Source organism: Manis javanica, chromosome 6 (assembly GCF_040802235.1).
Source record: "Manis javanica isolate MJ-LG chromosome 6, MJ_LKY, whole genome shotgun sequence".
Taxonomy (NCBI): domain Eukaryota; kingdom Metazoa; phylum Chordata; class Mammalia; order Pholidota; family Manidae; genus Manis; species Manis javanica.
In genome coordinates, this window is record NC_133161.1 from 139,470,194 (window position 1) to 139,495,180 (window position 24,987).

At 50.2% G+C, this 24,987-nt stretch overlaps 1 protein-coding gene and 1 long non-coding RNA gene across 7 annotated transcripts in view; one reads left to right on the top strand and one right to left on the bottom strand.

Moving 5' to 3' along the window:
* The window catches only part of PKNOX2 (PBX/knotted 1 homeobox 2), a 245,771-nt gene that overhangs the window by 121,541 nt on the left and 99,243 nt on the right, over positions 1–24,987 (bottom strand). Inside the window, exon 1 of one of the 6 annotated variants that reach the window (XM_073239541.1) lies at positions 18,455–18,721. The exons of the other annotated variants lie outside the window; for them this stretch is intronic. The gene's annotated coding sequence lies outside the window, so the exon portion shown is untranslated. Of the gene's footprint in view, positions 1–18,454; positions 18,722–24,987 lie in introns of those variants that run through there. 6 annotated transcript variants of the gene reach the window in all.
* LOC118968815 (uncharacterized) lies at positions 249–24,847 on the top strand. The gene is made up of 3 exons (XR_005056664.2): positions 249–325; positions 10,016–10,208; positions 24,527–24,847. It is a non-coding gene; the product is annotated as an uncharacterized lncRNA (long non-coding RNA).

Genomic DNA, 24,987 nt, shown 5'->3' on the forward strand with positions numbered 1-24,987 from the left:
CCTTTCCAAATAGCCCCCTCCTGCCCCTCCCCAGACTGCTCCCTGCCTTCTTGGGCTGCAACACGCTCACTCCTGGGGACCCCCTGCCATATGTTTCATTCCAGTTCTAAACTGCCTGCTAATTGTTCTGAATGAACAGCTCCAGCTGGAAAAGCAGGCAGGCCATTTACAGACCTTAAGATAACACCCAGCTTCCCGTAAGTGAGGGGGGTTTCCAGGGAAGGGGAATGGAAAGTCTTCCTTTCGGGGCCAGACCTAGGCAAGAACATGCGCCTGGGGCTGGAGCTGCAGTCCAGGGGCATGGCTCCTCTTGGTCTTTATCCAGGTGAGCCCATTCCACAGAGCAGCCCCACCTGAAGAGCGTTCCCTGCGGAGACCCAGAGGCATTTCTCGATCCAGCAGGCTGCTGAGCTCCTGTATGTAGCCACACTCCCTGCATGTGCAGAGGGTCCCCTCCTGCCATGGTCCCTCGCCACTTCCAGAGCCTGGCAGCATCCCTGCATTCTCTAAGAAGCCTTTTGGGATTGGCCTATGCTAAGCCCCTCATTCAGATAGACATCACGAATCTATCTTGGGGAAGTAGGGGAGGGAGTATGGATGAAGGGCAGGTAGAGTGGTTGGCAAAGAACACATCCCTCTACTTGCCCCACTGCGGAGGACTGCCTGGGCAGCCTGTCTGGCCCACTACCCTCCCACCTTTCGGTAAGGGGCATAGATGGTATCTTTTTTTATGTCATCTTCCTACTGTCTGTCCCTACATGGAAACCCAATGCCTGCTATGGGTCTGCCATGCTGATTCAGCTTTGTCCTCCTCTTATGTCAATGCTTCCCAAAAGCAGAAGGAGAAAGTGGCAGTTCTCTGATGGAGGAGGAGCCTTGAGGTTGGGAGGAATCTTAGGGACCCAGATGCTGGATTCCCTGATTCAGCATGGAGGAGGTGGAAGCAGGGCCTGGGGTTTCCCGCAGGGGAGGACTCCCCAGGCCCTGCGTCTTTTCCCATGCGTGGGGCCTGCCTGGGGACGTGGCAGGGAGACCCCTGGGGCTGGCATCAGAAGCTCAGTCCAGGGGCCCATTGCCACCTCTGCCACTAACTAGCTCTGTGACCTCGGGCATGCCACTCCATCTATACCCCCAATGTGTGGTTTGGAGGACATTAGAGAAGTAAGTGTGAAAACGCTATGAAAGCTAAAAAGCAGAATTCAAAAGTGGGGGATTTGGGTTATGCTTGCTTCTAAGGCTTTGGGGTCTTTGTTACCTACATGGAAGTTTAGAGCCCTCTGTGTGCAAGGCCTCTTCCTCCTGGCTCGGCACCCAGCACAGGAGACAAGGAGGGCTGCTGGGGAGACCAGAGGCCCGGGCACCGCTGCCCCCTCCCACCTCCCGCCTGTGCCTGTGGCTTCCCAGAGGCTGGAGCTGACACAGGCCCGTCCTCTGAGTGGGCGGGCTCCCGTGAATCTGACCACCCAGAGGGAAGCCACAGGAAGAATGTTCCAGTTTCACAAAAGAAGAGCAGACTAGCCATGAAATGGGCCTCCTTGTACATTGGCGAGCTGTATTTTTTTTCCCTGTTTATTTAAACATTTTTTTAAAATTGAAAGATAGTTGATATACAATATTATATTGGTTTCATGTGTACAATGATTGTAGTGATTTGACAATGATATGCATTACTAAATGCTGGGGTGTGAGCTGGGTGCTTGAGCTCGGGGTTCAGATTGGAGCTGGACACGCTGCTCTGAGGCTTCTGCTGTCCTCACAACATGGACAGGTCCTGACTTTTGAGACCCTACTGGGAAAAGACAGGTGGAGAGGGCACAGGGGAGGGGATATGGGGCATCCCTCGGAGGGGTGTTCAGCCAGAAGAGGGGGAGCCGGGGAAGGTGGCAGTTCCCGGGCACATCTGCCTGCCCTGCTTCCCCATCAGGCACTGTTTGTGCAGGAGGCTGACAGCTCCTGGCAGTGGGGCTGAGCTGGAGACAGCCTTGACCCTGAGGGCCTGACTCAGTCCCCTTGGCCCCATGACTCCACCAGTACATGGGGTGGCCAAGAGCTCCCCAACAGTCAGCCTCTCCCCAGCCAAACGTCGGCAGCAAGGGAGGTGGGCCAGAGGCCAGCTTCTGCCCTGCAAATGTGCAACTGCATGCTTGCCCTGGCCTGACTACGTCTGTGAAACTAACACCCAGAAAGGAAGAAATTAGGAAGATGGCCAGGCCTCCTGAAGGCTGCCCTGGGAAGACACCTCTGTCTCCTCCCCCCACTGCCTGCCTCATGCCCGAGCATAGAGTCCAGCAAACCCAAACAGTTTTTTATTATTATTATTTTTATCAACGATGAAACAATAGATGATCTTTTGACATTTCCAGGGCTGTTTGGAAGGAGGAAAGATAATATGTAATAAATTCATATACTTCTATGTGTTTCTTGGCTCCGGCAGCTGTATTTCCATCTCTTTATGCAGGAGTCCTGGGGAGCTGAAATACTTGATAATGCCAAACAATTCAACACTTTATTCTCTCTTTACTCTGTCTGCACCACAAAAAAATATCGACTTTATGCTGGCGGCTGTGGGGAGTGAAATCAGATGCCACATTTCTTCTTGCATGCAGGAGAAGTCAGTCCTGCTTTGGAGGCCCTGTCTCCACCCAAGGGCCTTTGGGAATGAGAGTTTAGGACATTAGGTCTGATCAGTCCAAGGTGAAGGACAGCCTGGCCCCACCGGCTCCAGGAAGTATGGGCTGGAGGATCTTGCACCCCAAGGTATCTAGGATGGACCCAGATATGTTCTCTCTGCCCTTTGTCCCTACCACCCACGGTCGTTCCCAGACAGGCCCCGCAGTGGGTTGGCAGCATGCGATCTGACTCAAACAAACACTTCCTGAGCCAGAGCCAGCCAGGGCCCTGGAGGTTAGCAGAGCAGGCTTGATGCCTTCAGCTCAGGTTCTCAACCTGTGCAGTGTATTTCAGCCCAGGGCTGAAATCCGCATCTATTACCAGCACCTTCATTTTTGGAGAGAGGGGCAGGGGACTAGAGAGAGGACAAGACTTGCCCAGGGCCACGTGCTGCAATCTGCCAGAGCTTGAACCCTCTTCTTCCCACCCCTAGATCAGGAATTGATCTATTTGTCCATCCATCCTTTGAGTCATAACCAATATTATTTATGCCAGCCATGTGCCAGGCTCCATGCTCAGGTCCCAGCTTGCTTTCCCTGCGTCTGGGGAACTTTGATTTCAGGTTTCCCGAGACAAAATGGGGGGCTCTACCTTTTTAGATCTGGTGTCAGCAGGCATTTACAACTCCCCCTCCCTTGCCTCCCCTGCACTCACCTCTCTCTCTCTCTCTCTCTCTCTAACACACACTCACCCATCTGCACTGAGTGCCCAGAGGTAGCTCTGTTCCATTAATGTGCCATCCCCTCCTTTTCATATAATGGTGATTAAGAGTGTAGGCTCAGGATTCTAAATGCCGGGGATTGAATCTTGGTTTGAATCTTGGCTCTACTGCTTGCCAGCAGGTGCAAGTGTCCTCTCTGTGCCTCAGTGACCTCATGTGTAAAGTGGGAATAATAATATCCTACCTAGGATAATACATGCAAAGTGTTTCGCACAATGCCTAGCACGCAGTATTCAAACCTACTTTCTGCTACTGTTATTGTTATTATTAGTCTGATAGGGCGTGATGGAAAGAGGGCTGGCAGGGGTGGGAATGGAGCAGTCTCCAGCCCTGCCTGGGCCAGCTTTGTTCCTTCCAAAGCAGAGTTTCCAAAGGTGCCATTCCAAAATCGGGGTGGGAGGCCCTCCTTTCAGGTCCCTTCCAGTCCCCACAGAAGCCTCTCCACATGCTGCCACCAAGCACAGCGGCCACCTTTCTCCCTCTTCCTCTCCAGAAGAGTCCAGGGCAAGGAGCAGAGGACCGTGCACCGGCCCTGGACAGTCAGCCCAAGGAGGGCTGAGCATCGGCCGTTCACAACAAGGAGAGGCCGTGGTCTCCCGGGCCCAGCATGCTGGGAGGGAAGGGAAGGCTGGCAGAAGGAGTCTCTGAAATAAACAGAGAAATGAGGGGACCAAGCTGCTTTGGGCCCCTGTGGGTTCGCTCTGCGGCTTTTGGGGATCATCAGGGGCACTTCTGGCTTAGAAATGCACTCAGGGACTCAGGGAAGCCGGGAGGATGGCAGGTGAATGGATGTGAGGGGACCCAGCCCTGCCCCAGCCCCAGGGCTGCTCACTCCTACCCCTCCAGGTGGAGGGACACAGAGGCCCTCGGGGCACGGGCTGCAGACTCCACCAGGGCCCTCTGTGAGGCGGATCCTTCCATGTCTCCTGAAGACCCTTTGAGATGCATATGGCAGATATACTTCACCCCATTTAATAGATTAATATGTTGTGGCTCAGAGATGCCTTGCTCAAGGTCACGAATAAGTGGTGCTGCCAGGATTCAATCCACCTAACCTGATTCCTAGTGGAGCATACCTTCCCTCCACCACCCTGCCCTGAGGGGTCACTTCTCCATTTCCCCAGAGAGGTCGCTGAGGGATTCACTAACTTTGCCCCTTATCGTGCGACTAGGGAACGGAGGTAAGCAACCAGTTACATACTCAGACAGTAGCTGGGTATAGAACTTAACCCAGGAAACCTTACAGGTGTTTCTTAGACTTCTGACATGATAATCAACAGTCAGGTAAGGACTGTGACAGGGAAGAAAGGGCCTGGCTCACAGGCACGTCTCATAGATTCAGAAGACCCTGGGAATACACTGAAGGGCAGGAGCCCCAGTCTGAGCCCACGGCCTGACTGCTTCGGACTTAGCCCTGCAGCTTAGCTACGTGCATGCATTCATCCAGGTATTATCAGTACCTGATGCCGTGCTAGCAGCTACTCTTCCAGGAGCCCAGAGCTTGGTACCTGGGAGACCTTTCTGCACAAAGCCACGGCTAAATGCTCCGAGGGCACTGTGGGAACACAAGCAAGGAGGCTCTGATTCCACTTTTATCCACCCCAGTGCCTGGGACAGCCCCTCCAGCTACTGCTTTTATGCTTCATTCCAGTTTTAGGAAGAACCCTGTAGGTAGCCAGGCTGAGGGACAGATAGCCCAGGTGTGCAGGGAGCAGGCACTAATGTTCCTCAACCCTGTGACCAACCTGCTAGCTCTGAGGTGCCCCAGGTAGGTCTCCGGCCAGGACACTCATTGTATAGGTGGCCCCAAGGCTCGTGTCCCTCAGCAGAAGGCTGGGCTTCTTCAGGCCTCCCCGTGCCCAGGTGCAGGCATGCCCAGTTCATCCCATCCAGCCTGCTCAGCCCCTGCTCCCAGCTGCCCTCACTACACGAGGGGCTTCCCAGTGTTAAATGCCCTTCCTTCTCAAACACAGGCTCCGTTCAGTCCAACAACTGTCTGATGGGTGTCCAGCCTGTGGCAGGTTCCATGATGTCACACAGCAGCGAGGACAAAGGCCATGAAGATACCTGTCCTCAGAGGGGCTGTGGTTTGTAGGGCGTTACAGAAATGGGACAGTAGCTAGTCTATGGGGAGGGAACCAGGGGGCTCAGAGAGGGGCACAGGTCCATCTTGGGGAGGAGATGACAGGGAGGTGAGCAGCAATGAAGAAAAATGGGGGGAGGAGAGCATTCCAGAGAGAGGAGAAAGCATTTGCGAGGGTAGGCCACAGCACCCGGAGTCAGGAGGCAAAGAGAAGTGTGTGTTTATGATGAAGGGGTGGCAGGAGGGGAGGCAGGAAAGGTGAATGGAGGCTGGGTTATGGAGGGCTCCCAAAAGCCAGACTCAAGGGCTTGGCCTTTATCCTACCACAGACCACCAGTTTTCTTGAATGCAAATCATTTACTCAAAGGTTCATTTAAAATGCTCCCTCCTCCAGGGAGCCTTCTCTGACTTCTCCAGAATTAAGCACTTTCCTACCCATGCTTTCTGAATGATGAGTTCCTCTATCTCTTCTAGTACTCATCACATTGCTCTAAATTTTTGCTTAAATGGCTTTTCACAACCAGGCTGAAAATCAGGAATTAATTTCTATTCTATTTTAGATCTCCAGAAACTGGCAGAGGGTCTGATATACTCAGGTACTTACTAAATATTTTATGGATGAATTGAACAAGAGCAAATTGAAGTCAAATATGATCTACTCACTCCCTGCTCTCTGCCTCCATTCTGACTCCTCAGCTTAAATAATTTTGATTTATGTCTCTATTAATCTGTTTTCTCATCTGTGCAATGGGAGTAGTAATATGCTAAGGATTGCAGAGTAAATAAGTGACAGTGCTTAAGACACAGCCTAGAACATAGTAGTGCCCTGTAAATGGCAGCTTCCCTTCTCTTCCATTCAACTCATATCAATCACCTACTAGGTGCCAGGCACTAGGTTCAGAGCAATAAACAAAACAAACTCCCTGTCTGCATATGATACACTTCTAATTGGACAAGATAGATAATAAACAAGCAAATGCATACTATGCCAGATGGAGATAAGAGCCACAGAGAAACATAAAGCAGCATAAAAGGGACAGAAAGTACCCAGAGTTTGGGTGGGGGTTGCTCTTTTATATAGGGAGACTTCATCGGTCGAATGGCAATCGAGCAGAGAACCGAAGCTACTGAAGGGTGTTCAGAGCAGGAGAGGTGAGCCGGGGGGACAGCTAGGAGGCCAGCATGGCTGAAGCCCAGCAAGCCAGGGGGTGTGGCAGAGCTAGCCAGGACCCGGACCAGGTCGGCCTGGTGGGGAAGACTGAATTTTCTCTCTGAATGAAATGGGAAGCCATTGGAAGCTTTTGAGCAGATAGTGTTGTTATGATCTGATTATGATTTTAGATGGACACCCTGCTTGTGGGATTGGGAACAGACCAAAAAGCAAGTCTTAGGCAGGACAACGGGTTAGGAGGCAATTGCAATGATCCAGGCAAGAGATGACAGAGGCTCAAACCACCACGGCAGTGCGGAGACGTCGGGTCCAATGAGGGTTCTGAATTCAGTGGTGTTGAGCATGAGAGGAGAGGGACCAGGATGATCCGAGGTATTTGAGCCGAGCACCTGGAAGCATGTCCTTGTCCTTCACTGAGATGGAGAAGGCTGCCCCCCATGTGCTAGGTGGTGCAGAGGTGGAGAGAACAAAAGGATGTTCTCAAAATCTGTACACACATAGCGGGCAGGGCTAGAGGTACACATGGTACACTGGCGGGAAAATAGGAGACAGCTGTCTATGAAAGAATAAACCAAATGCAAGCCAACTGTCAGAATGGTACACACAGGAGAGGTTATGTCTGGTCAGGAAGGGGATCAGTTGTATTGGCTCAGGTGCTGAAACTGCCCTCTGAAAGACACCTTCTGGCCAAGTCCAGTGACCTTGTGTCAAACCATGCTTCCCTTTAACTCATGAGCACATCTGCCCTGAGGTCCTACCCTGCTCTGTGTGATCCCTCCCCCAGCTTCTCTTAGTGTTGTGCACCTCTTCCATTGCGCAGGCATCCTGTGACCTTTTCCTCCAAATACCAGTGACCCCCAAGACCTCACGATGCTCTCTGGCTCAGAGAGCAGTGCACACATGAGCATCCGTGTGGCTGGTGTAGGCACACATGTGCATGTGTGTACCACCCTCCTGCAGATTTTCCTCCCAACTGGACATTTCCTTTGGATGTCCAGTTATCTCCTCATGTTCCAGCCATGCTCAGGACCCTCGCCTCCTTCAGGTTTTCACGCTGCCTTGCTTGTTTCTGTTAGGGGCATGGTTGTTCCAACACTCTGGCTCCAAGCCCTAGATTCATCTCTGTCGTGTTCCTCTTCCCCATCCTTTTATGCATTAAGTCATCAAGTCCTAGCCCTGCTTTTTAGGACACGTTCCCTTATATCTCATGACTGGAGTCCTGCCACATGGTGGCCTTGCCTCTAGCTTCCCCGCCTGGTCAGTCCTCCTGAAGGCCAGACTGATCAGACTAAACATGACCTTCACTGTCCCACCACTTCTGTGTGCAAGAACTCCAAGTGTGTTCTCATGCTGCCAAGCCAGGCAGCGTTCCCCTTCCTCAGCCCGATGATTACTTCTCCCTCTGATCAGCCTCACTGAAGAGGTTCACTACTGGTCTCCCCTAAGGCAGATGTCAGAGAGAGCTAGCAATTGTTGGGCACCTCCCAGTGTCATTCGTCATCTTGTGTAATCCTCAGGACAGCCTTGTGAGGTGCACATCACCATATTCCTCTTACAGATGAAGAAATGGACTTTTAGGAAGAACAACATCCTGAAAGTCACAGAACTAGAGAGAAGCAGGTCCAAGATTGATGCTCAGGCCTTACTTTAAAGCCACACCGTTTCCATCCTGCCAAGCTGTGTCCTCACCACACAGTCTCTGCACTGTGGAAAGCTGGCCCGTGCCTTTTTGCTCATTCATGCTGTCCTGCCATTTTGTCCCTCTTTCCCACCCTGTCCCCTGACCCTCACACCTCCCTTTATCCTTTATGGCCCAGCTCCCAGTCTCTTACCCCACCAACCCCAGCTTCTACCTTCTCCACTCAGTGCTGATCTCTCCTTTCTTTTCATTTCTACATCTCTCCTCTGGCCACCTGGCTAGAGAAAACTGCCCGTGGTGATTGCAAGCTCCATAAGAGCAGGGACTTGTCTCAGCTGTGGGTGCCCCCCAGTTCTGGTAGGCCCCAAAGGAGATAGCCCATAAATACTGGTGGAAATGAAAATAATGAAAATACAATAACAACTAGTTCCTTCACAGGGAGATTCAAAACAACTTCAAACAAGAATCATTTGTATTTCAGTTGAATGTGTTAATTTCCTCTAGTTAACAGGGAAATAATTATCTGAAATTATAAGTTAAGCAGGACAGTAATGTTAGGAAGCTTTGTTGTTTAAGAAAAACAGTATTACAACATTAGTTGGGGTGAACTACGGAGTTCACCTTAGGGGACAACTTCCTTCCTGAACATAGTTTTCCATTGCTGAAAATATTCTTGTAACATTCTGATTTTTTCCCCCTCCCTCCATTGATATCTGGGGAAACGAAATTAAAGGTAATAACCACAGCCATTTTGAAGGCATTTGAGGAAGAGGTAAGGGGGGTGGGAGGGGATAGATGCTGCATATCCCCAGGGACTGTGTGTGTGTGTGTGTGTGTGTGTGTGTGTGTGTGTGTGTGTGTGTGTGTTTACTCCAACAGAAACTAACTTCACATGAGGCTGGTCACTGATAAGACTGATTCTTCCCAAAGTTTGAATACGAAAGATTTGCAAAAGACAAAAGACCTTGAAGGATTAAGAAGGGGAATCTTTCAGATACAACACAACACAGAAGTGTTTGTCCAGGAGGTGGGACAAAGAACAAGGAAATGAACTATTGAAAAGGAAGAGCTCTTCCCAAGAAAGAAATTCAAGAAACACCTAACACAGAGGGACCCTTGGGGCACAGAGCCCCCACCGCCCCTCCCACTCTCCAGCTCCCTTCTAGAAAACACTCACGGAGAGGAATCAAAGGGAGCAAGAGCTACGCGTCACTCATCTGTCCCATTAGGCAGCCACCTGCTCATTTACAACACATGGTGTTGGCTAAAAAAATAATTAAAATTTGTTTTTGTGACCAGGCAATTAAAAGCATGTGGCAGGAAGGACAAGAATTTAAGCAGCATGAAATACTGTAGATAAAAAGCAAAGTATTTCTCCTACTTCTGGCCCTGAATCCCCCTTTTCCTCCATTCTGCCCCAGCGGCAACTACTCTTACAGTTTTTATGCCTACCTCCTGGGATAGTCTGTGCACATACAAACACTTATGTGTTTGACATAAATTACAGCGGGCTCAATAACACTGTTCTGTATCCTGCTTTTTCCCTTTGGTGTCATCCTGTAAATAAGCTCACAGTGACTGCTCCCCTTTCCCCAAAACAAGCCCAATAACACCCATAGTCTGTCCTGCTCTCCAGATTCTGGTTCACCCTGGACCTTTTCTCCCATTTCCTCATTTCACATTTACAGATAAATGCCCCAGTCTTGAACTGATGCATTTCCTCTCTTCTAGGGCAAGTCCTTCCCAAGTACAAAGTAACGTGGACTTGGGTCTGCGAGAAGCCCCAGGCTGCTCTCCAGGACGGCAAAGTTGCTCAGAGACAGAGAAGGGACGCAGGGAAGAAAGGGCTTGCTGTTGCCAACCTCATGGATGAAAGCCACCTTCCCGTGCGCGTCTAGATCGACTAAGTTCCAACCATTCTAAGGTGAGCGCCCACTATATTCCCAGCCTTGCAAGAGGAACTGGGGATTTGAAAATGAATCTTGCCTTTAGAGGGCACAGCGTCAACCAGCATGTCACCAGAATCGACCAGTCCCTCAGCCCCACCCCACCCCAGGCCTGACCGGGCACCTAAGTGAGCCCAGCAGGGGCTGGCACTCACTCATCTCCTCCGGCTGCCCCCGCCACCGCCAAAGAGGCTGTCATTAAAGCTTTGTCCCGGGCTCTCTGATTTACATGTACAAATAATCGCTGTCAGGGGCACGAGCCCCAGAGAGCAATAATAGATTCTGGGGGTAGCAGTGCAGATGCAGGAAATAAAAACAAAATGAAACACACCCGCCTGGCAGAAAATGCTGAGAGAAATCCTTGGGGGGAGGAAACCTGCAGGGAGGCAAGCCAGAGAGGGTCTGTCAGACCAAGTATTGATTGGCTGGGTTCTGCAAAAGCTGGCTTAGGATTCTTTTTCAAAAATTTGGTCACATATGTAACATAAAATATGCCCTATCAATTGCTTTTAAATGTTCAGCTCAGTGGCATTAATTACATTCACTGCTGTTTCCAGAACTTTCCCACCGTCCCAAACAGGAACTCTGTACCTTTGAAGCAGTAACTCCCTATCCCCCTGCCACCTCCCAGCCTCTGGCAACCTCTACCTGCTTTCTGTCTTCTGCTTTCATCCATGAATTTGCCTATTCTAGATATTCCACATAAGTGACATCATATAATGTTTGTTCTTTTGTGTCTGGCTTCTTTCACTTAGCATAGTGTTCTCAAGGTTCATCCCTGTTACAGCAAGCATCCAGACTTCTTTTTTATGGCTGAATACTATTCCACTGTATGCATACACTATATCTAGTTCATCCATTCCTCTGTTGATGAACACTGGGTGGGTTCCACCTTTTGGCTATTGTGGATAATGCTGCTGTGAATATGGGTGCACAATTACCTGTCAGCCTCTGTATTCAACTCTTTTGGGTATATATCTGGGAGTGGAGTTGCTGGGCCATGTGGTAAATTCCATGTTTAGCTTTTTGAAGAACTGCCCCTCTGATTCCCGATGAGCTAGCCTAAGACTTGAGAGGACGATTTGGTCCTTGCTCTGGGAGAGGGGGTTCTGGGCACATTGGTCCTGGGAGGCTACATAGCACACTCAGGCCTGGAGTGGGAAGCAGGAGAAGCATCCAGAGCTGAGAAGCATCAGAATAGGGTCTCATCGGCCTGGCCCTCCACGCCACTCCTCAGGGCTCCCAACCAGCTCCTAGGACAGAACCTTTTGGAAATCTGCAGTGTGTGGGACGGGGGACAGGGAATCTTAGGGTCTCTCACTTGCGTCCTATTGCACAATTGAGGAAGTGCAGCCCAGAGATGATGACACGAGCTGTGTCTCCTGTCCCTTGTTCTTTCTGCCATGCCATCTGCCATCCTGCCAGGGCCGGGTCTGGGCAAATGAGCTTCTCAGGGTAGAAAGCGGGTAGGAGGCCCGTAGCATACCAGCTCTGCTGGTCTCCCAATGTTGGTGTGGGCCTTAGACCCAGGTCTGGCTTACCCCCTCTGCCAGAAATCCCCTTCTGTCAGCTTTGCCCAAGTGACTCCTGTCTTCCCTTGTAGGCTCAGCCCAGGTGTCCCTGCCACCAAAGTCCCCCATCTCCCCATTGGAGTTGGGTGCCCTCCTCTGGGCTCCCTCAGCCGCGCAGGAATTCACTCTCAGGGCTATAGCACACCTCTTGCTGCTTGCAGCTTACTAATATGTTTCCTCTGTGGTATTATGAGTATTCTGGGGGCATTTCATCTGTGTATCCCCGGGATAAGACCTGGTATCCAGTGTTCATGGAGCGAGTGAATGAAAGTAAATGAATGAATGAACTGGATGCCCTTTATCATCATACTGCTACATGAATGTTTGCTGACTGACTGAATGAGTGAGTACTCAGATGAATGGCGTCCCAAGGACTGAGCAAGCCAGTGGAGTAGAATCTTGGCTCCTGAGCAAGCCCTCACTCACTCATTCACTTATTCATTCATTTACTACAACTGCTATATGGCAGGCTCTGTTGGGAACTGGGGTTCAGATGCAAATGAGGCTCAGCCTCTGTGATGAGGAAGCCCACAGAAGGGTAGATGGAGATGGAAGTAGATAAGAAGTGTGCTTCTAGCTACTCCCGTGCCCCCAAAGCATACAGGCACTCACATCATATCAAATGCCCGGACAGGGCCTTTTCAGCAACACCAGTTGCTGGGCACAGCTGGCTGTGGGAGGAGTCGCCATTTAGCATGCTGCACACACCTGTCCGGGGCTGCTCCAAGGATCCGGGGGCGGGAGAGTTAATGACCGGGAGGAGTTTTGGAGCTCCCAGAATCTAGCCCAGCTCACATCAGAGACCTCATTTCCCTTTAGGGACTCATTCATTCTGCACAGCTGGTTAATTTTTCATCAATGGGTGGGGTGGGGGTTGGGAGAGAACTCTGATCCTTCATTCTTTCATGCCGGGGGTGGGGGAAAAACACAACATCCTATCCATTTCATTTTTTAGATGAAATAGGAACAGATTGTGGTTGCCAGCAAGACCCAGCCCTCACAGGGCTTGTGCTGCTGCTGCGGGCTGATTAATGGTTATTGGGCAAAGGATAAAGCCTCCAGACGGCACGGGCCTCTGGTGAAGGTGCTCACACATTTAACGAGCACCGCGTGACATGCTTGTGGGGAGCAGTGGGTTTTTTTAAAAGTGATTTAGGAGCTAGTCTCCGTCTCCTTCATCCCCTCTCCCATTAGGACCTGGCTGGCCGGGCTGAGTCCCTGCTCCGGCCTGGGGAACATTGGTTCTGCTCCCTCAGGAGCACCCCTTCTTCTAGGGAGCCTCCCACTGTGGCTCCAAGGGCTACTGTTTCTGCCTCAGTCTCACCCAGGACCCAAAAGCATGGGGCTGAGAATGAAGTCTCAGTTGGCTCATCCTCATCCAGAAAATGAGGAAGGGAGGGATAAGAAAATGGCCTTACCTGTGAATAAATCTGAAGGTATGAAAGCACTTTCACATCCACTATCTCACTTGATCCCATTCAAAGCATTTCCTGGCTACCAACTAATAGCCCAAAATTTGAGGTGACCCCAGAAGGCCCCAGAAGGTGGAGCAGATACTCTCATTCCCGATGTGGAGAGAAGGAAGTCGAAGGACAAAGTTGCATGCTCTGCCCAGACCAGCAGTGGCTGTGGTGGGTCGAGAGTGCGGCACAGAGTCAGCACGAGAAGATGCTCACTTCCTACCCTGTTCTTGGGGTCCCTCCGCTGTGGAGTCTCCCACCCGGCAGCTGAGATGACTCCCCCTGGTCAACAGGGCCCCTGTGCGCTGTGGACTCAGACAAAGGGTCCGTGTCCATCCTCCTGAGATGTCCACACTGCAAACAGTTCGGGTCAACAGAAAGGTAAAAAGCACCTACTGTGTGCCTAGTGCTGTGCCATGTTGTTATGTGATCTATGCAAGACGCCTGAGGCATGGCCCCTTTCTCAAGGAGAAGGCAATTTTCCTGGTCTGTCAAATACAGACAAATGAATCTGATAGAGGGCGTGTGTCAAACAACAAATACCAGTGCTTCTCCACCTTTAATGTGCTCAGGAATATTAAGCCCGGGGATTTTGCTAAAATGCAGATTCAGTAGGTCTGGGTTGGGAGCTGAGACACATTGAGGCAATTCCAACGACCTCCCAGATGGTGCTGGGGCTGCCGGTCCTCAGACCACACTTGGAGTAGCAAGGCTGTGTAGGGTCCGCATAGGACAAGCCAGGGAGCTAGAGAGTCAGGTAGAGCTTCTAGACAAGAGGCATTTATGGCTGCTTCAGAGGAGGGATGAGACAGAAACTGGAAAAACAGCAGAAACAAAGCTACTGCAATCTTCAGCTGAAACTGCGGGCCAGTGGGTCTTGGAGACACAGAAGAGGCCTGGTAGAGCAGACTCTCAGCTGGAAGCTGAAGGCACAGTAACGGGCCTGACTGTGTGACCTTGGACTAGTCACTTCCTCACCTGGGCTTCATTTTCCTCCTCTATAAAGAAAGAGTTCTGTGCTTCCCCACTTAGGCAGCTTGTTAGAACATCTGGGGGGCTTTTAAAATAAAGCAACACCTGGATTCCTTCCCAAGAGATTTCTATGTCATGGTCTGGGCTCCAGCACAGGACAAAGTAGTTTTAAAAAGCCCCCAGTGGTCCTAATAGCAGCCTGGGTTGAGAACTATGGCACCGGGCAACCTCAAAAGTCCCACCTAGCTTCCTCTTTACATTTGGACAGAAAGCCCCCGACTCCTGGCTTGTGTTCCCGGGCGTGCGGCCTGGAGCAGAAACCCAGTATCAGAGAAATCCTAAGAAGAGCTTTACCACAGTGCCAGGAATCCGAGCCGTTCTCTGGTGGAGGCCAGGTGGAGGGGCTGTCCTTCCCATCTGGTTCCCATTAATCCCAGGGCATGTTTCACGTCCTTGGCAGGTACTTGGGACTGGGGGCAGCCCCCTGGGTGGCCCTCGGCAGGGGCCTTTCAAGCCAAGCCCTGCTGACAGGCTGCAGGGCTCTGTGGGGCCTCCCTGGCTTCCAAGCTACTTGCCCTCTCCTGGGGGTAGAATCCTGGGCAAATTGGAAACCAAAGGAGGCAGATGCAGAAGCCCTGGCCTCCCTTTCATTAGCAGGCTGTCACAAAGCACGAAGGGCTTCGAGAAATTCCGCGGTTCAAGGGCTGCCGAGGAGACCCAGAAGGAAGAAGCTTCCTGCGTCCCCCAGCAGACGAGTCTTCAGGAATTTCCAGCCCCTCTCCTCTTCCCCCACCCACTCAGCTGGGAACTCGCCCAAAGCCACATGTTGCTGTCTGCCTATAAATTTCTAGGCTTTGGAGAGAGCGGGAAGGGAGTGACTATCCCATCTGGTGAGGCCCTGAGGACCCTTTCCTCCCACAAGACGGGGTGGAGGAGTCAGGCTCTGTTTCCATAAGGCCTCCGAGCATCTGGCTGCTAACAGATCCTTTCCCCGGGCTGCAGTCCTGGGGGCTCTGCGCAGGGCACTGGTCTTTGCTGTGAGTCACCCCATTGGTTCCAGTTGCTAAGTCAGGTCAGTGAAGTGGGGGTGGAGGGGGTGCAGTGAAGTGGAGGGGGGATGAAGAGTGCCTAGGCTGAGTCCCCACCTGAATCCTCCCCAAAGAGATGCTGCTTCTCCTCCTTCCATGGAGCTCCCTAAATGGTACAATGTTAGGGTGTGGCCTGGGCCTGGGGGTCAGATAGCCCTGGGGTGGAGTCCCAGTGCCACCGTTTATTAGCTACATAACCTTGAGCCTCTTTGTGCCTCAGCTTTCTCATCCAGAAAATGGGATCATACAACATGTACCTCTCAGGGTGACGGTGAGGACTGATGTGAGAAGATTATTAACGGTGAATGCCTGAGAGAGAGAAAGGCCAGGAACAAAGAGGGTCTCCCAGGCAGCAAGGACCTCAGAACTAAGCTCAGGTGAGCTAGAGGAGAGGATCCACACAGTCCCTGTGCTCCAGGGTGGAAGCATCAGTAACACCGTCCCCCTCGGGGAGAAGAACCCGCTGGCCATTCTCTGCGTGACACTTCCAGTGCTAGCCTTGCCAGCACATTCTGGCCCATCCTCTGGGACACTCTTGCCAAGCAGCAACGCCAGCCCCAGGGATGTGAACGGTCCAAGGGCCCAGGGAGAACTTGAGGCCAATTCGCAAGGAACTGCCGTGGGGGTGGGAGTTGGGGTGGGATAAGAGAGGCAGGCAGGAAGGAGAGGGTGTGAAGCACCGCCCTGGCCACCCGGGAGGCCCAGCAGGGGCCCAGGAGTCCCATACCAGGGCACCCACGGCCAGCCCCAGGGGCTAGAGCCCAGCAGCAGGGAAGGGGACCCCAGAACCTCAGCAGGCAGCAAGGGGTGGTACAGACAAGCAACACTGGCCAACACATTACACACAGTACTTTTATGAAGTTTGGTGAAACTTACTTTGCAAGAAATTAAGTAAAAATCCATTTTACACAAAATTTCAGTGTTGGGGGAGGAATTATTTATGTTTCTAAAGGATTCCTTTCCCTACAGAATTATTTAGCATGGGACTTTTAAGTAACAGCTTCCTTTTAGCATATGACTTGATTTTTAAAAACTCAGTTAACACACAAGTTTTCAGGAATTCAAATTTGTGAAGAAAAAAGTTTCTGTCAGGCACCAACTCTGCATTTTTGACCCCCTCCTAAGCGTTGGTGCCCTGTCCCCAGTACTGTCCTCTGCCATTCCTTTTTCTCTCCCATGTGTCCCCAGTTACAGCCACCACATACTGAGTGTGTACTACGTGCCCAGCTCTGGGCTGGGGTCTTGTCTTATGGTCCCGTTTTAATCCTCACACAAGGCACTCACTATGCCCCTTCCCTCATGCAAGGCTAGTTATAAAATATATTTATATATTAAGATTTATTATATATATATAATATAAACGTTTTTATAAAAATATTTAACAACCTGCTCTCTGGAATAATAGCCCCACCACAGCCAGTTTCAAGCTACAGTGAGAGAAGGGATGCAGAGTGACATGCCCCTTACTACACAGTATTTCCACCTTACATTACCTAAGCATAAATAACCTCAAGGGCACAGATAATAGTAAGATGTAGTAAAATGCTTAGGAACCATGAGTTTTGAGTATTTACTACCTTTGGGTTATTTTTGTTGTTAATTTTAGTGAAATATACATAATGAAATTGACCATTCTAAACAAGTTTTAGAGATATATAGACAGGACTATGGTTAATGATACTATTTTTGCATATCTGAAAGTTTGCTAAGAGTAAATCTGTAAAGTTCTCATCGCAAGAAAAAAAATGTAACTGTGTGGTGACAGATGTTAACTAGACTTACTGTGGTGATCATTTTACAATATATGCAGATACTGGATCATTATGTTGTATACCTGAAACTATGGTAATGTTATATGTCAATTATACCTCAATTTAAAAAAATGTTTAAGAGTACAATTCAGTGGTGTTAAGTACATTCACATTGTTGTGGAACCATAACCACTAACAATTTCCAGAACTTTTTATCATCCCAAGTGAAAATTCTGCGGGCATTAAACCAGAACTCCCCATATCTTTATTTCTAAATACAGCTTATTAAATTTAAGTTTACATAATTTAGTTTTGATCATGGCTGTGTTTAACCATTGACTTGCAAAATTCCTGAGAATTTAAGAATCAGCTTTTGCCAACTGGTGCGAGCTGGTCCCAGCACACTACTGTCTAGAAACTATATTGCTATGCTATTCCATTTACTCACAGTTAATCAAAGTGATGTCAAGCATAGCATTTTAAATGCAGCCTTCCATGTCAGCCTCACAGCAAACTTATAAGTTAGCTCATTCATTACCCCCATTTTACAGATGAGGGTCGAGGTGTGGCCACACTGAAATATGAGATAAGTTGAACACAGCCCACTGTTAGATCAGATCTAAACTCTCTGGCCTGTCAAGGTTGGGAACCAGGCCTTCTGTATTTATTCAGTTTCATTTCTCAGCACCATTTGACACCCTTACCCCTAATGAGGCACTGAGAACTGGGAATCTGGGGTAGGTTTTCTGCAAGTTCCTTCCTGCTCTAGCATGAGAGCCCTTTTGGGGGCAGAGGGCTACATAGGAGCCTGAGCTCTGAGGGGAGCTACAGTGGTCTTGAGTTCTCCAGACTCCAGGATATTATGGGACAGCATTTCTGCCAACAGCCCATAGAGAGCACGAGGGGAAGCCCAGTTCTGTTCTCCTCTCTGTGGCCAGCATCCCACCAAATGGGGCTCCTCCTGCCACTCTCAAGCTAGAGTAGATACCCCCATGCAGTCGGTCCCCAAGCAGGAGTATATCAAATACTTAAGAATGGGACCAAAAAGTGCTCTCACAGGGCCTGGGAGACTCCAGTAGTGAAACAGCCCTACATGAAGAATGATGTAGGGGAGGCTGCCCAGATGTAGGGGAGGGCAGAGGATCGTATGACCTCCAGAAGTCCCTGGTGTCCTCTCCCCGAGGAGGCTGGTCTTGTGGGTTTCCTAGCTACAGTGATTCCAGTCCTGGAATCCATCATTCCCTGCATAATACAAATAATCACCAAATGTGCTCAGGCACTCGGTAGCCTGGATATTCACTCTAGCAATTCTCTGTGTGGACGGTGATTAGACCATCATTATCTTAATGCTTCTTAATTTATCTTTCTGATTAGCAACTTACCATTTTATTTGCAAAAAATAGCCTTCTGCTGGGTGGAAGCCAGCCGAGCACAGCAGCTGTCATTTTCTCTGTACTAAATCAGGCCAGGCTTAAGTTGGTTCTCTGGTGAGGCTATTTCTTGTGTCCTGGTGCTAACACACACCACAATCCATCACGGTTGTTGTAGAATAAAGGCTCACCCCAGGAGGCTGCCGGCTGAGAGGTCACCTCTACCCAGGCAAGGAGTCCGGGATAAGACACTCCCTCCCCAACAGACTCCCTCAGGAAGAGCTCCGGAGTCTGACCCCCATAACGGCAGTATGGGACAGCCCACAAGGCCACTCCCTGCCGCGACTAGAAGTGAAGTCAGCGGTGCGTGTAATATAATAATAGCTGCCATCTCAGGAGCACCTGCCATGTGCCAGCATCGTGAAGTTCTTGAGATAGCTGATCTCATGTAATTCTTATGCAACCCTAGAGGGTGTACCACTATTATTTCCATTTACAGTGGAGAGACTAAAGTTCAGGCTATATAATTTATCTAAGGTCCTATAGCTGGTAAGTGGCAGAGTTAGTTTTGAACCAGATCTTTGAGACTCTTGTAACCAATGATCTTAACTGCTGTGTTACATTACCTTCCTAAGCAGAGTAGATACAGCCTGAGATGAGAGATTTTAGGGCAAACACTTTCAGGGAGACCCTCCAATCATAACACTTTACTGGTTTTCCACTCCTAGGAAAGTCCTGAATTAGCATCTCTCCATCCTGGCCACAAACATCCTCTTCTGCCCCTCTCTCCACCACCATGAGAAAAATCCCCTTTCGCTATGAGTTTTCTTGCCTGGGGTCACACCATGTTTTCCTTTTAAAGTGACCCTTCTCTTTTTCCATCTTCTAACCATAAACAAATCATACTGCCTTCTGATTTCCATTACCTTCCAGAAAATGCCCTTATTGTTTTCTATCCCCAAAACATACAGGTCATGGCCCTGGTGCATCACCACTCTGCCATTATCCCTAAGAGGTCTATCATATTTAATTCTACTTGAATGTGCAAAACGTGCACTTCATGTATTTCAGTTGGTGCAGCCTCCTTCAGAGAGCAGTAGACTTAGATATTCAGGTATCCATGAGAAGGGGGAGGCTTTGTTACTTCACTCCTAAAGTCTCTGGAGAAGGTCCTTAGGTAGAGGGAACTCAGTGAAGGAGCCTGTGGCTGTAATGTGGTGTCTTGACTCCAGTGCTGGTTCTTGAGCTGTCATCCACTTAACCATCTATTTTCCTGGTTAACAGATATGCCTTCACTAACTCTATCTATGAGAATCTAGTCTGCACTGTTTCTAATAAGTAGTCATTAGCCACATGTGTTTATTTAAATACAAATGCAAAATTCAATTTGTTCCTGGGTCACACTTGCCATATTACTATGTATAGCTGGTAGCTACCAAATTGGCTGGCGCAGACCTAGAACATTTCTATCATTGTGAAAAGTTCTACTGGACAGCACTAGTTCAGGAAACTTAGTCCTCTAAACCCACTCAGAAACTGGGTTGGATAAAGGTGGATACCTTTAAGGTACAAATTTAATGGATTATGGTCAGATATTTCCCTCACTTTTGGATTGTATAGACCACTGCTTTTCAAAGTGTGATCCCTGGGCCAGCAGAAGCATCTGGGAAATGGTCAGAAAGGAAAATCCTCAGACCTACTGACTCAGAGACTCTGGAGGTTGGGCCTGGCTTCTGTGCTTTAACAAGCCCTCTGGGGAATTCCGACGCTCACCATGCACTCGTATAGATAAATTATGATGCTGTGCATTGAGAGATGCCACTGCTGTGTGCCAGCCACTTTATAAGTGTTGTCTTGCTTAAACCTGGCAACACCACCATGAGATAAACAGTATATTCCCATTTTACAGATAAGGAACTGAGGTTCTCAGTGGGGAGTAACTAGCCCAAGGTTACACAGCTTAAAAATTGGCAGAGGCAGATGGTCTGAGTCCAAAGCCCATGCCTAGAGGCCCCGGTTTGGAGCTGGGAGAGCGCTCCCCCTTGCCAACCACCTCTGACGGTGCCTGGGAGATTCTCCTCAGTGGACAAGCTCTCTGGAGGGACCCAAGACAGGAAAAGGAGAAAGGCCAAACCACGGAGCAGCCCTGTCCTGGCCACAGCAGCTCTCCCTCATCCCAAATGGGGAGCTGAGGTGGATTGGGGTGACTCAAAGGCCAGGCCCTCTCCACTAGGGACTGTGGCCATTTTCTGGCTCTTTCTAGTTTGCCCAGGCACTCGGGGATCTTGTTTTAAGGGTGCATGGGAAATCAGAGGGCTGAATTGCTCTAAAAATAAAATTCTTCCCTGGATAACTGGTAGATTTGCTTTTCTTAAGAGTTCAAGAAAACCTCCAGTGATTGTATCAGGGGATTAGAACTAGAAATGGCTGTTCCTCCTTTAATCTCTGCACTGGTCCCCAGGCTGGCAAGTTGGATTTCACAGGAAGGGAAACACATGGTTCGTTTTGTACAAAAGTTATGTTCCTGAAACCTTCCACAAATACCCATTGAGCACCTCTGTTATCCAGATGCTTTCCCTCAGGGCATCTCATTTAACCTTTAGAACAACTCTATAAGGACCTATTATTTAAGACGGTGACTTTATTACCCCCATTTGACAGATTGAGAAAGAGAGGCAGTCCGCTGGTAAGGGGCCAGCCGGAATTCAAACCCAGGTCTGCTTATTCTGCCAGTTCAGCCTCTTTACTGTATCACACAAGTTACTGTGTCTGGCACTGGGGTAAATTAAGAGAAGCGACTGGGCTCAGGGGTCTGGGGACAAATACAAGATCTCACGGACAGCAGCCTGGTAAATACAGAAAGGGAAAGAAGTTCCATGTAATGACAGGTCAGCCACGGGGAAGGCTCTGGAGGGACATTTCTACAGGAGTTTGTACAAATTGCGCCTGCTGTGTCCACATCGCTAGAATTAGACTTGACTGTATCACATGTATATATCCCAGGTTTTCCATCTGTTTCCTCCTGAGCTAGTTGTCTGTGGTGCTGGTCACCACCTCTCACAGGCCCAGAGGGAAGGTATGGCCCAGCCAGTGAGTGGCCTGAGCTCCAGGAGGTACTGACATCTGAGTGACCTCAACATGCGAGCTGGGCTTGTCAGCCCGGGGAAGCAAGCTCTGCATTTTCTCTACAGTGTGAGCCACCCCTGGGCCCAGCCAGGGCTCTGGAACCAGTGCCATCACTCAGTGTCCTGTTTCTTCATCTGTCTCCAGAGACTCTCAGCCTCCTGGCCTAGGACAGAGGCCTTACCATCTGCCCTCCTGGAAAGCAAGCTGGACTGAATAGCTGGGAGGGAAGGGGCCCAGGTATAATCCCTGCCTAGGCCACCTGGGGATGTCCCTCAGCCTGGCGCTGGGGGCAGCCTTTGCCATCACTGGATGGGTGGGTGGGCCATGCAGACCACAGAGCGTCCATGTGGGGCTGTGTTAGCATGTGAGCCTGTGAGATTTGGGGCCTCATCCTCCGGAGGAGCCCAGCCAGGCCTTTTAGAGGGAACACTCAGTAGAAACATGTATTGCCCCTCATATTGGCTGTGACTCACAAAGGACCCTGCATCAGGCATCCTGTTCGAACTCCAGTGAGGATGTCCTTAAGATGGCCAGTTACTCTCAAAATTGTGGGAGAGAGCTAGAGAAGACCCATCCCTTCCATTCCCTTTCAGAGTCAGACTGGCTTGTGCTGGTCCTTCCCTCCCATTTTGGACACCTGGGTCCCAGGGAGAACTCCAGACGCTAGGGAGTAACTTCACAGGGGAGACACGGCCTCTCCTCGCCTCTGTGCAGATGGCCTGGGCCCCTCCTCCCCCAGCCCTCATTTCCCATTCAAGATCCGAATGTCATCCCCAGCTGCCTGCAGGTTAAGAGGGGTGGTTACAAGCCGAGCTTCAAGCAGCCCCAGGAGTCTGGGTGCAGGTTCAGGCTGTCACGAGGTGCATATCAAAGCCAGAGTTTAAAAACTGTACTGGGAATAGTGCAATTATCTCGCTTCACCACATTTCTCAGCCCTGACTGAGGTTTAATTAAAGCCAAGTAAAAACACAGAGTCGCCATTTCAGATATCACCCCCACTGCATGCCGGTTAAAAAAAAAAAGAGGAAAGGATAGGAGAAAAAAATCCTTTATCAGGGACTTAAAATTTTTTCTGTGGGTATCTTCCAGCTCAGTTGGATATTATTCCTTCATAACAGCCCCTTAAATAAAAAACATATATATTTAATACATATGTATAAAATGAGTTAATCCCCCATAATCTCCTTGAGTTGTACCTAAAACACAGTTTCTTGCAGGTGACCTTTTCAGAAGAGGCTGTTCCTATGGCAACCGCATTGTTTGATTCAGTCAAGAGAAAAATGCCGCATGGAAATGTATTTAATTTTGCTTAATTTGATGCTGTATTTAACACTTGCGCTGGCTGAAAGGAGAGAGGGGCTGAGAGGAAGGAGCCAGCTCATCGGGTCCATGTTCACCGGTATCCTGTTCTACGGGCAAAAGGGCCCCCCAGACACCGTGATGTACTCAATACCTGCCGCTGGCTCAGGGCTGGTGGCAGGACTCAGGCACTCTGCAGGAAAGAGATGGGCAGGGCCCACCAGGCAGCCCCTCAGAGCTGGGCCACAGGCCAGACTTGGCAAGTTGAATAAAAGCATAGCCCTCGTTGGTGACATAGCTTGGGACCACCATTTAAGAGGCCTGGGTAGAGCCTTCTGTGGCTCCCACAGCATTTCCTCATCTGAATATGAGGCAAAAAGACCTCTCAGGTGTCTTGTTGCACTAAGCCTGTGAGCTGCTGTGTGCAAGCTGGTTTCCTCAAGTGGACTTTGAGTTGGCGGAAGCAGTGCCGGGCAAGGGCGGACACTCAGCAAGTGACTCATCTATTCGGTCAGACAGGCACCGTCTCAGGGCATGCCACGGCGGGTCCTGAGAGATTTGGGGATGCCTTCCCTCTGCAGTTCACGGGCTTGCCACAGGCGTATGCCCACAGCCACAGACAGGGACCCCAAAGCAGGACAAGCCAGGGCACTTGACCGAGGTGTACCAGTGGGTAACAGGGATGCAGTCCCTAGTCCAAGCTCTCTGGTTCCCAGTGGTCCCTCCAAGCCAGGGACATGTTCCTGTTTGGAGCAAACATGGAGACCACAGGTGAGAAAAGACTCAGCAAGACAACCTGCTCTCCTGGCCTCACTGGAAGCTCTGACCTCCCTTAAGTTCCTCCTCCTTCGGCTCTGCCGGAGGCAGGCAGCATACTCACAGAGGACACACACGCCTCTGCCCTGAATAAGTTCTAATCCCACTTATTAGCTTGGTGGCCTTGAACAAACTATTTGACCTCTCCAGGCCTAAGTTTCCTCATCTGAAAGAGAAAAGAGTTGATAGGAATATCTAAAATCCTGTGCCTAGTTTGACATTGTCTGTGATGTGACCCTAACTTTCTCCTCAGCTTCAGTGGTGGGTTAGGCTGGTCAAACCTTCAGTCACCCCACTGTACTAACTCCAGCAAGCCAGCTCCTTGCCCCAGGTCTTCAACAGAAGCCCCCACATCTCCACCAGAAGCCCAGCCCAGCCACGCCATTGTCCTCAATCACAGACGACTACTACATCCAGGACTGCTCTCATCATGCCTCAGTTTCCCACGCACCTGAATCACCACCAGGGGTCCAAGCCTACCTGAGGAGGCATCCCTGGGTAGACGCTCAGTGCCACGCAGCTGTGCACACCCCTTCCCCTCCCCCTGCCACATCCTTTGACCTTGCCCTCTGGAGATCTTGGTCCTGCCTGTCTCCTTCGCTTCCTTGCTTTAAGTGAAACCCAGCTCCCCACTGAGGACAGGTTTCCTCAGAGGCCCTTTCCGACAGAGGCAGCTGTGTGTCCTGTGCCCTGTGTGCTTCAGATGGGGAGGTGGGTGTTTGCCTTTCTTGCTCCGGATCTAAACTCTAAACTCTTCAAAAACCCAAATTCACTTGAAGAGCTTATCAGCAGCCCTCGTGACCCCTCTTGCATACGTGATGCTCTCTTTCTACCTCCTTCCAGGTCTTCCCCTGGTCGTTCTGGATGACGTCAGCTCCTGGATTGCTGACTCCTTCTCCACTGCTACCCCTGCCATGATCATCGGAGACTTCAGCATCCATGAAGATCTGTCCAGTTCCTGGCTTCTTAGTTCCAGTGAGCTTTTGCTACATTCACACAGCCATTCCCTAGACTCGTCACACCAAGAACCCACTAAGTAGATTTCCAAAGTCCCACTTTCTGACCACTGCCACCTTCCACAGAGGCAGCTTACTCTGATGCTCCCTCTCCATCAATTCTTCATTTAATTAAAAATGACCCTTTTTTGTTATCCATGTGACCATGTGTCTGCTTTCCCCTGACCCAGCTCTAATTCCAGCATCCAACACTGGAACCACCCCCACTTGCCAACAGCCTGGACCTCTGGCAGCAATCCTTCCTGTACTAGTCCGGCAGAACTCCAGCCCTGGGGTCCTACCCACTTA